Genomic DNA, 9,018 nt, shown 5'->3' on the forward strand with positions numbered 1-9,018 from the left:
GCAGTCTAACTCAGGAAGGCAGAATTCACCCAAAAACAACACACACGTTCAGCTTTCCCCAAACTAATCCAAATGAGACACGATTAAACTCAAGTAGCCCAAGTGCTCACACGACTTTTTTCTTCTCTTTTTCCCCCCCCCCCCCCCCCATTTCCAAAAGCAGTGGCCTATGCTGGAATGCAGTTTCACAGATGCCAGCAGCTCATTCCTGACCATTCCGTGCGAGTGAATTAGTAATTGTATTTGTTGAGTACTTTTTCAGTCCAATAATACCGACAGGGACTGTGGTACAATCAGCAATTTAACACAAAAGAATAAGGTAGATACAGAGAATCTATTTCCTCTAGTGAGGGAATCAAGAACTAGAGCTAAGCCATTCAAGAGCAAAATCAGAACGCAATTCTTCGCACAAATGGTAGTATATATCTGGAATTCTCTCCCCAAAAAGCAGTGGATGCTGGGACAATTGAAATGTTCAAGACTTGAGCTAGATTTGTGTTAGGGAAGGGTTTCAAGGGATTATGGAGCAAAGGCAGGTAAATGGAGTGGAGTTGCAGATGGGCCATGATCGAATTGAATGGGGGAGCAGGCACGAGGGGCTGAATGGCCTCCTCCCCTTCATCATGGCAGTCATTAACTGACTACAATTCTCTTGCAATTGTCGCTGAATTATCTGATCAGCTTCACCCAGGAATAGCTGTGCATTGTGCTACTCAGAAATTCCGTTTAATCCACTACATGCTGTCTATTCAAGAGCTGCATCTCCCAAAGCAGAGGATTCAGTAAGCAGGTCCAATATATCTATCAACGCAACACACCTTGGAGACAAACAACCCCAGGCTCGGTGAGATTCTGCAGAACGATTCAGCACTCACTGGTTCCCGTGTAATCGCTTGAATTTGAGAGACGTCAGCCACTGCCTCCACAACGACCTTGGTCAGACTCGCGTAGGAAGCTGCGATTCCGACTGTAAACGCAAGTTCTTTAGCTGTTACAGTACTTCCACACCAAAAAAGCAACATTTATCTCCTGTAATGTGTCAAATGTTCTTCCAGCTTCTAATTTACTTCAGCAACTCTGCTCACAGAAAGTAAATCAAGTTGAGTGTTTTTGCACTAGACTTAATTAGCAAAAATTATGCCAACTGGGCAGAAATCACATTTAAATATTTTGCTATGTGTGTGTGCAATTGCACTCGACTCAAATTTCTCCCACCATCAGTGACAGACCTGAAACCACCAATACAGCCCATTATTCCTTATAGCTCTCTTCAACCAATTGGACTGTTGGATGCAATTCTCAATCCAAACATAAATGGTCTTAACCTTTCATGTGCCACCATTACACTTCAGTTAAATCTGAGTGGCAACACCTGGGCCTAGAGCGTCCACCCAGATAACAGCACAACCTTGGCGCAGTCAAATCAAATAGGGCAAACATCACGGAATTTTAGGTACACGTTGCTCCAGTAACTACTTAACACTCGTTACGCTAGATCAACGAGCCTTTTACCAAAGTCTGACTCGCATCAAGTCCCGCTCGCGCATCACCCGTGCTCACTGACCTACAATCGGCTCCCAGTTAAGCAATGCCTCAATTTCAAAATTCTCATCCTGATTTACAAATCCATGGCCTCGTCCCTCCCTATCTCTAATCTCCTTCAATACCCCCCACCCAACGATATCTGCACTCCTCAAATTCCGCCATCTTGAGCATCCGTGATTATAGTCGCTCAGCCATTGGTGGCCGTGCCTTCTGTTGCCTAGGCCCCAAGCTCTGGAACTCCCTGCCTAAACCTCTCCGCCTCTCTTTCCTCCTTTAAGACGCTCCTTAAAACCTGCCTCTTTGACCAAGCTTTGTCATCTGCCGTAATTTCTTCTTGCGTGGCTCGGTGTCAAACTTATTTGTTTTGTGAAGTGAACACTCCTGTGAAGCGCTATATAAATACAAGTGGTTGTTGTTGTTGAAGTACCTGCAGAGATAACAATGAGTTCATTGAAGACAGCAGTGAGCAGCAACCACCAGTTAGTTTAAAAAAAAGTGTTGAAGAATGGTTGCTAATTTCCTGGCTATCCACCCCACACTACTCCTCGCACTGATTCAAGGGAGAATTCACATTTGGGGTTTCGCTCACCAGTTTGCACAGAAATTGCAGCCTGGCAAAATTAGCAGTGTCAGATTGCACCTTGCGCAATAACTCCAGGCCTATGCAAGTGTGCTTGCTATCAATACTCAACTTGATCAAAGCACAATTGTCTTCCACACAGTGGGACAGTAGTTTGGACAGCTGGTTCAGAACCTTCTTTTCTCAATGGCCTGTTATGCATCCCCATTTCTAAAATCCACTCACACAATCTCATTGTAAAGACAAACCCAGCATAAGCATTATGGCAACTGGACCAGAACAGCAGCAAGACCATCTTTCCCTGTGGAGAGCAGGCTTTAAAATACTTGTCTCTTGTGTCTACTTATTGTAAGTACTTGCATTGATACAACACCTTCAACATAGCAAAATGTCCTGAGGCACTACACAGAGATGCAAGACAAACCAGATGCCAAGGCAGAGGGGGAAAAAATTAGGAGATAATAACCAGAAAGCATACACATTAACTGTAGCAATCTGCTCATGCAAAAGGACTATTGCACTAACATACAAGGACACTGGAGGGCAGGGAATAACCACACGAACGTCAGAACTCGCTGAGTGCAATGGTGTGAGCAGTTTCAAAAAGAATCAGCTGTTACTTTGGAGTCAAAGTCTAAACCTATCGCAATTTTCAACAAACCAATTTTGATTTCTGAGATGTCGGACACCAAACTGCTCACATTAGCATTGGATACATCTCCACATTAAGATCTAAAATAATAAGTTAGTTTTCATATTTGTCAAGTGACACTAACTGGCATCCTGCTGAGCTATTGTAAAAGATGCAGCGACTGTGTAGGAGGGAGGGATGAGCAGAGGGGCAAGATTATTTGCAAACATACAAAAAGTCTGTTAATGCAGCACAAAGTCAATCACATCAAATTGCAGCACAGTGAAGGAAAGCTCTTTGGCCACAAGGCTTTGTGCCATGAAGGGAAGAAAGAGAGAGGGCGATACCCAGCACTCAGGCTGGGACTGAAGGCATGGGGGCCCCTACCGGATCCACTGGCACACCTTAGATTAATCTACAGCGACAAGGTCTGTGCAGCTGCGTTTGTGCCTTTGCCACTCAGCCTACCCCAGAGAAGGGCATCGATACCCACCCCCCTCCCCCATGCCTGGAGGAGGGGTTCAGTTACCCCCACCCCCCACCAGGTGCCTGGAGGAGGGGGGTCAGTTACCCACCCCCTTCAGGTACCTGGAGGAGGGGGGTGGTCAGTTACCCCCCCCCCTCAGGTGCCTGGAGGATGGGGGGGGGGGGGGGTCAGTTACCCACACCCCTCAGGTGCCTGGAGGAGGGAGGGGGGGGGGGTCAGTTACCCACCCCCCTCAGGTGCCTGGAGGAGGGAGTCAGTTACCCCCCCCCAGGTGCCAGGAGGAGGGGGTGGTCAGTTACCGCACCCCCAGGTGCCTGGAGGAGGGGGGGGGGTCAGTTACCCAGGCCCCTCAGGTGCCTGGAGATGGGGGGGTTCAGTTACCCACCCTCCTCAGGTGCCAGGAGGAGGGAGTCAGTTACCCCCCCCCCCCCAGGTGCCAGGAGGAGGGGGTGCTCAGTTACCCCCCCCCCAGGTGCCAGGAGGAGGGGGTGGTCAGTTGCCCCCCGGGTGTCTGGAGGAGGGGGTCAGTTGCGCCCTCCCTCCCCCACCAGCGGTGCCTGGAGGAGGGGGGTCAGTTGCCCCCACCACCGGTGCCTGGAGGAGGGGGGGGGGGGTCAGTTGCCCCCACCACCGGTGCCTGGAGGAGGGGGGTCAGTTGCCCCCCCCAGGTGCCTGGAGGAGGGGGGTCAGTTGCCCCCACCACCGGTGCCTGGAGGAGGGGGGTCAGTTGCCCCCACCACCGGGTGCCTGGAGGAGGGGGGTCAGTTGCCTCCCCCCCGGGTGCCTGGAGGAGGGGGGTCAGTTGCCTCCCCCCCGGGTGCCTGGAGGAGGGGGGTCAGTTGCCCCCCCCCCCCTGGGTGCCTGGAGGAGGGGGGTCAGTTGCCCCCCCCCCCTGGGTGCCTGGAGGAGGGGGGTCAGTTGCCCCCCCCCCCCCCCGGGTACCTGGAGGAGGGGGGTCAGTTGCCCCCCCGGGTGCCTGGAGGAGGGGGGTCAGTTGCCCCCCCGCCGGGTGCCTGGAGGAGGGGGTCAGTTGCTCCCCCCCCGGGTGCCTGGAGGAGGGGGGTCAGCTGCCCCCCCCCGGGTGCCTGGAGGAGGGGGTCAGTTGCCCCCCCCCCGGGTGCCTGGAGGAGGGGGTCAGTTGCCCCCCCCGGGTGCCTGGAGGAGGGGGTCAGTTGCCCCCCCCCCGGGTGCCTGGAGGAGGGGGTCAGTTCCCCCCCCCCCGGGTGCCTGGAGGAGGGGGTCAGTTCCCCCCCCCCCCCCCCGGGTGCCTGGAGGAGGGGGGTCAGTTGCCCCAACCGGTGCCTGGAGAAGGGGTCAGTTGCCCAGCCCAGCCCAGCCCAGCCGGGATTTGTTTACTACAGCAACCGACTTCCCTCAGCAACAACAGCCGGCCCCGGGCCTCGAGCTCCCGGGCTGGGCTGGCCTTGTGCAGGCCCTTCCCTCCGCTCCGCTGGTTGCCACTCACCCTGCTGCCTGACCCGGGCTCGGCCGCCTCACTCTCTCATTGCACCAGCTCCAAGCTCCCGCCGCAGGCCCAGCCCTCCAGAAAGTGACGTCGCGCTCGCTACTGCTTCCGCCCTTTTGGAGTGAGTTGGACCGCGGCGCCTTCTGGGAGATGTAGTCCAGCTGTAGTTTTATTTGCAATATTTTCTCTTCATCCACTCAAGGGAAGTGGGCGTCGCTGGCAGGGCCAGCATCACTAATTGCCCCTGAGAAGGTGGTGGTGAGCCTTCTTCAGGCACAGGGGGTACTGACCCCCTCCTCCAGGCACAGGGGGGGACTGACTAGTAATCAATGGGGTGCCGCAGGGATCAGTGCTGGGACCCTAACTATTTACAATCTACATTAACGACAAGGAAGAAGGGACTGAGTGTAACGTAGCCAAGTTTGCCGACGATACAAAGATGGGAGGAAAAGCAATGTGTGAGGAGGACACAAAACATCTGCAAAAGGCTATAGACAGGCTAAGTGAGTGGGCAAAAATTTGGCAGACGGAGTATAATGTTTGAAAGTGCGAGGTCATGCACTTTGGCAGAAAAAAATCAGAGCAAGTTATTATTTAAACGGAGAAAGATTGCAAAGTGCTGCAGTACAGCGGGACCTGGGGGTACTTGTGCATGAAACACAAAAGGATAGTATGCAGGTACAGCAAGTGATCAGGAATCTTGGCCTTTATTGCAAAGGGGATGGAGTATAAAAGCAGGGAAGTCTTGCTACAGCTATACATGGTATTGGTGAGGCCACACCTGGAATACCGTGTGCAGTTTTGGTTTCCATATTTATGAAAGGATATACTTGCTTTGGAGGCAGTTCAGAGAAGATTCACTACGTTGATTCCGGAGATGAGGGGTTTGACTTATGAGGAAAGGTTGGGTAGGTTGGGCCTCTACTCATGGAATTCAGAAGAATGAGTGGTGATCTTATCGAAACATATACGATTATGAGGGAGCTTGACAAGGTGGATGCAGAGAGGATGTTTCCACTGATTGGGGAGACTAGAACTAGAGGGCATGATCTTAGAATAAGGGGCCGCCCATTTAAAACTGAGATGAGGAAAAACTTCTTCTCTCAGAGGATTGTAAATCTGTAGAATTCGCTGCCTCAGAGAGCTGTGGAAGCTGGGACATTGAATAAATTTAAGGCAGAAATAGACAGTTTCTTAAACGATAAGGGGATAAGGGGTTATAGGGAGCGGGCGGGGAGATGGAGCTGAGTCCATGATCAGATCAGCCATGATCTTATTGAATGGCAGAGCAGGCTCGAGGGAACGTATGGCCTACTCCTGTTCCTATTTCTTATGTTCTTATGTTCTTGAATCACAAATATTCTGCCAAATATTACCCTGTTACTGGATCTGAACAAAAGAACTGACACTGCCAATTATGTGGACAGTTTCATGTACAGGATGGAAAATCCTAAGTTTCAATAAAACCAGATTACCAATGACCATAGTAGACTCAGAATAACTGAGCAGAAGACAGATTTATTTGCAGTGCTTTGAGTACTTATAGTTGAATAGAATGTCACATGCATACTTGCATGAAGCATAAATATTTTTAAGAGTAGAGGTTCTGATAAAAAAAATGTAGCATCATGCATACAGACAATGCAAAAGTCAGTTAGAATATAATGAAACATTGATTAGTAAGAAACATTCAGGACTGTACCTAAGTGTGTTAGCCAGTGGCTCAGTAGGTAGCACTCCCACCTCTGAGTCAGAAGGTTCATAGTCCCACTCCATAGACTTGAGCCCAAAAATCTAGGCTGACATTCCAGTGCAGTGCTAAAGGAGCGTTGCGCTTTTGAAGGTGGTGTCTTTTGGATGAAACATTAAACCAGGTGGACGTAATAGATTCCATGGCATTATTTTGAAGCAGAACATAGTAGTTATCCCCAGAATCCTGGCCAATATTTATTCTTCAATCAACATAACAAAAACAGGTATCTGGTTATTGCCACATTGCTGTTTGTGAGAGCTTGCTGTGTGCAAATTAGCTGCTGCGTTTCCTATATTGCAACAGTGACTGCACTCCAAAAGTACTTATTTGAAATGTCCGGTGGATGTGAAAGGCGCTATATAAATGCAAGTCTTTCTTTTCTTTAAAGAAGGCTATACTTGCCTGAGAGAGGATGAAACAAAGGTTCACTAGATTGATTCCTACAATGAGAGAGTTGTCCTATGATGAGAGATTGAGTAGATTGGGTTTATACTCTCTGGAGTTTTGATGAATTAGAGGTGATCTCATTGAAACATACAAGATTCTGAGAGGGCTTGACCGGGTAGATGCTGCGGGGGTGTTTCCGCTGGCTGGAGAGTCTAGAACACGGGGGCGCAGAGTCAGGATAAGGGGTTGGTCATTTAGGATGAGGAGAAATCTCTTCACTTAGAGGTATGTGAATTTTTAGAATTGCCACAGAGGACTGTGGATGCTCATTGAATATATTCAAGATTGAGGTCGATAGATTTTGGGCTGTAAGGGAATCAAGGGATATGGGGATCAGGCAGGAAGGTGGAGTTGAGGTCGAAGATTAGCCAGGATCTTATTAAATGGTGGATCAGGCTCGAACGGCTATATAGCCTATTCCTGCTCCTATTTTTTATGTTGTTAAGTTCAGATTTTATTTAAGTAAATTTATGGAAAGCATTTTCAAACAACAGCCCATGTTGTATGTCCTAAAACGCAAACTGTTCCAACTGGTCAACCTTCCAGAGATTCGATATAAGCCATTCTTGGCTGTTTCAGGGATTGACTTCCATTGCATAAACTCCTCCAATGAGATAACAACGACCCTTTAAATAAAGGAGTCAGCAATGTTGGGAAACTGTGAAGAATGTCCGTGTGATCAGTGAAAGAATCCAAGCCTTTTTAAACATTTGACGGTAAACTTTATGAATGTGCGCTCTCATGTGGAGCCTCGTCAGCTGTGAGTACACGTCGAGAAGCTGTGCTCTCCTACATTACAACAGTGATAACACGTCAAAAGTGCTTTATTAGCGGTAATCAAGTGCTGTCAAATTTTATGTGGCTCAACAAGAAAAACAAGTTGTATTTATATAGCACCTTTAATGTAATAAAACATTCCAAGGCGCTTCACAGGAGCGTTATCATTCAAAATTTGACACTGAGCTGCATAAGGAGATGTTGAAACAGGTGACCAAAAGCTTGGTCAAAGAGGTCTCAAGGAGCATCTTAAAGGAGGAAAGAAAGGTAGAGAGACAGCGAGGTTTAGGGAAGGAATTCCAGAGCTTAGGACCTTAGCAGCTGAAGGCACAGCCACCAATGGTGGAGCTGTTAAAATCGAGGATGCTCAAGAAGCCAGAATTAAAGGAACGCAGATATCTTGGAGAATTATGGGGCTGGAGAAGATTACAGAGATAATGGATTGGAAAACAAAGATGAGAATTTTAAATCAAGGCATTGCTTAACCGGGAGCCATTGTAGGTCAGAGAGCACAGGGGTAATGGGTGAACGGGATTTGGTGTGAGTTAGGACATGGACAGCAGAATTTTGGATGACCTCAAGTTTATGGAGGGTAGAAGATGGGAGGCCAGCCAGGAGTAGGTTGCAATAGTCAAGTCTAGAGGTAACAAAGGCATAGATGAAGGTTTCAACAGATGAGCTGAGGCAAGGGTGGAGTCAGGCAATGTTATGGAGGTGGAAATAGGCAGTCTTAGTGATACATGGATATGTGGCCGAATGCTTCTTTCGAGGTCAAATATGACACCAAGGTTACAAACAGTTGATGGCTAGGGAACGTAGTTTGTGGCGGTAACCGAAGACAATGGCTTCAGTTTTCACAATATTTAGTTGGCGGAAATTTCTGCTCATCCAGTACTGGATGTCGGACAAGCAGTCTGACAGTTTAGAATAAGTGGAGTGGTTGAGAGAAGTGGTGATGAGGTAGAGCTGGATGTCGTCAGCGTACATATGAAAACTGACGCTGTGTTTTCGGATGATGTCACCGAAGGGCAGCATGTAAATGGGAAATAGGAGGGGGCCAAGCATAGATCCTTGGGGGACACCAGAGGTAACGATGCGGGAGCAGGAAGAGAAGCCATTGCAGGTGATTCTCTGGCTACGATTAGATAAATAAGAATGGAACCAGGCGATTGCAGTCTCATCCAGCTGGATGATGGTGGAGAGGTGTGGTCAACCATGTCAAAGGCTTCAGACAGTTCGAGAAGGACAAGAAGGGATAGTTTACCTTTGTCACAGTCACATAGGATATCATTTGTGACTTGGTGTCAAATTCTGCTTTAAAACGCTCCTGTGA

The 9,018-nt window shown here is 48.9% G+C and overlaps 1 protein-coding gene across 9 annotated transcripts in view; it reads right to left on the reverse strand.

The window, feature by feature from the left end:
• Positions 1 to 9,018, reverse strand: part of tsc2 (TSC complex subunit 2) — a 96,076-nt gene that overhangs the window by 79,300 nt on the left and 7,758 nt on the right. For 7 of the 9 annotated variants that reach the window (XM_070901130.1, XM_070901137.1, XM_070901136.1 and 4 more), the window contains exon 1: positions 4,709 to 4,781. The exons of the other annotated variants lie outside the window; for them this stretch is intronic. The gene's annotated coding sequence lies outside the window, so the exon portion shown is untranslated. Of the gene's footprint in view, positions 1 to 4,708; positions 4,782 to 9,018 lie in introns of those variants that run through there. 9 annotated transcript variants of the gene reach the window in all.

Source organism: Pristiophorus japonicus, chromosome 15 (assembly GCF_044704955.1).
Source record: "Pristiophorus japonicus isolate sPriJap1 chromosome 15, sPriJap1.hap1, whole genome shotgun sequence".
NCBI lineage: Eukaryota > Metazoa > Chordata > Chondrichthyes > Pristiophoridae > Pristiophorus > Pristiophorus japonicus.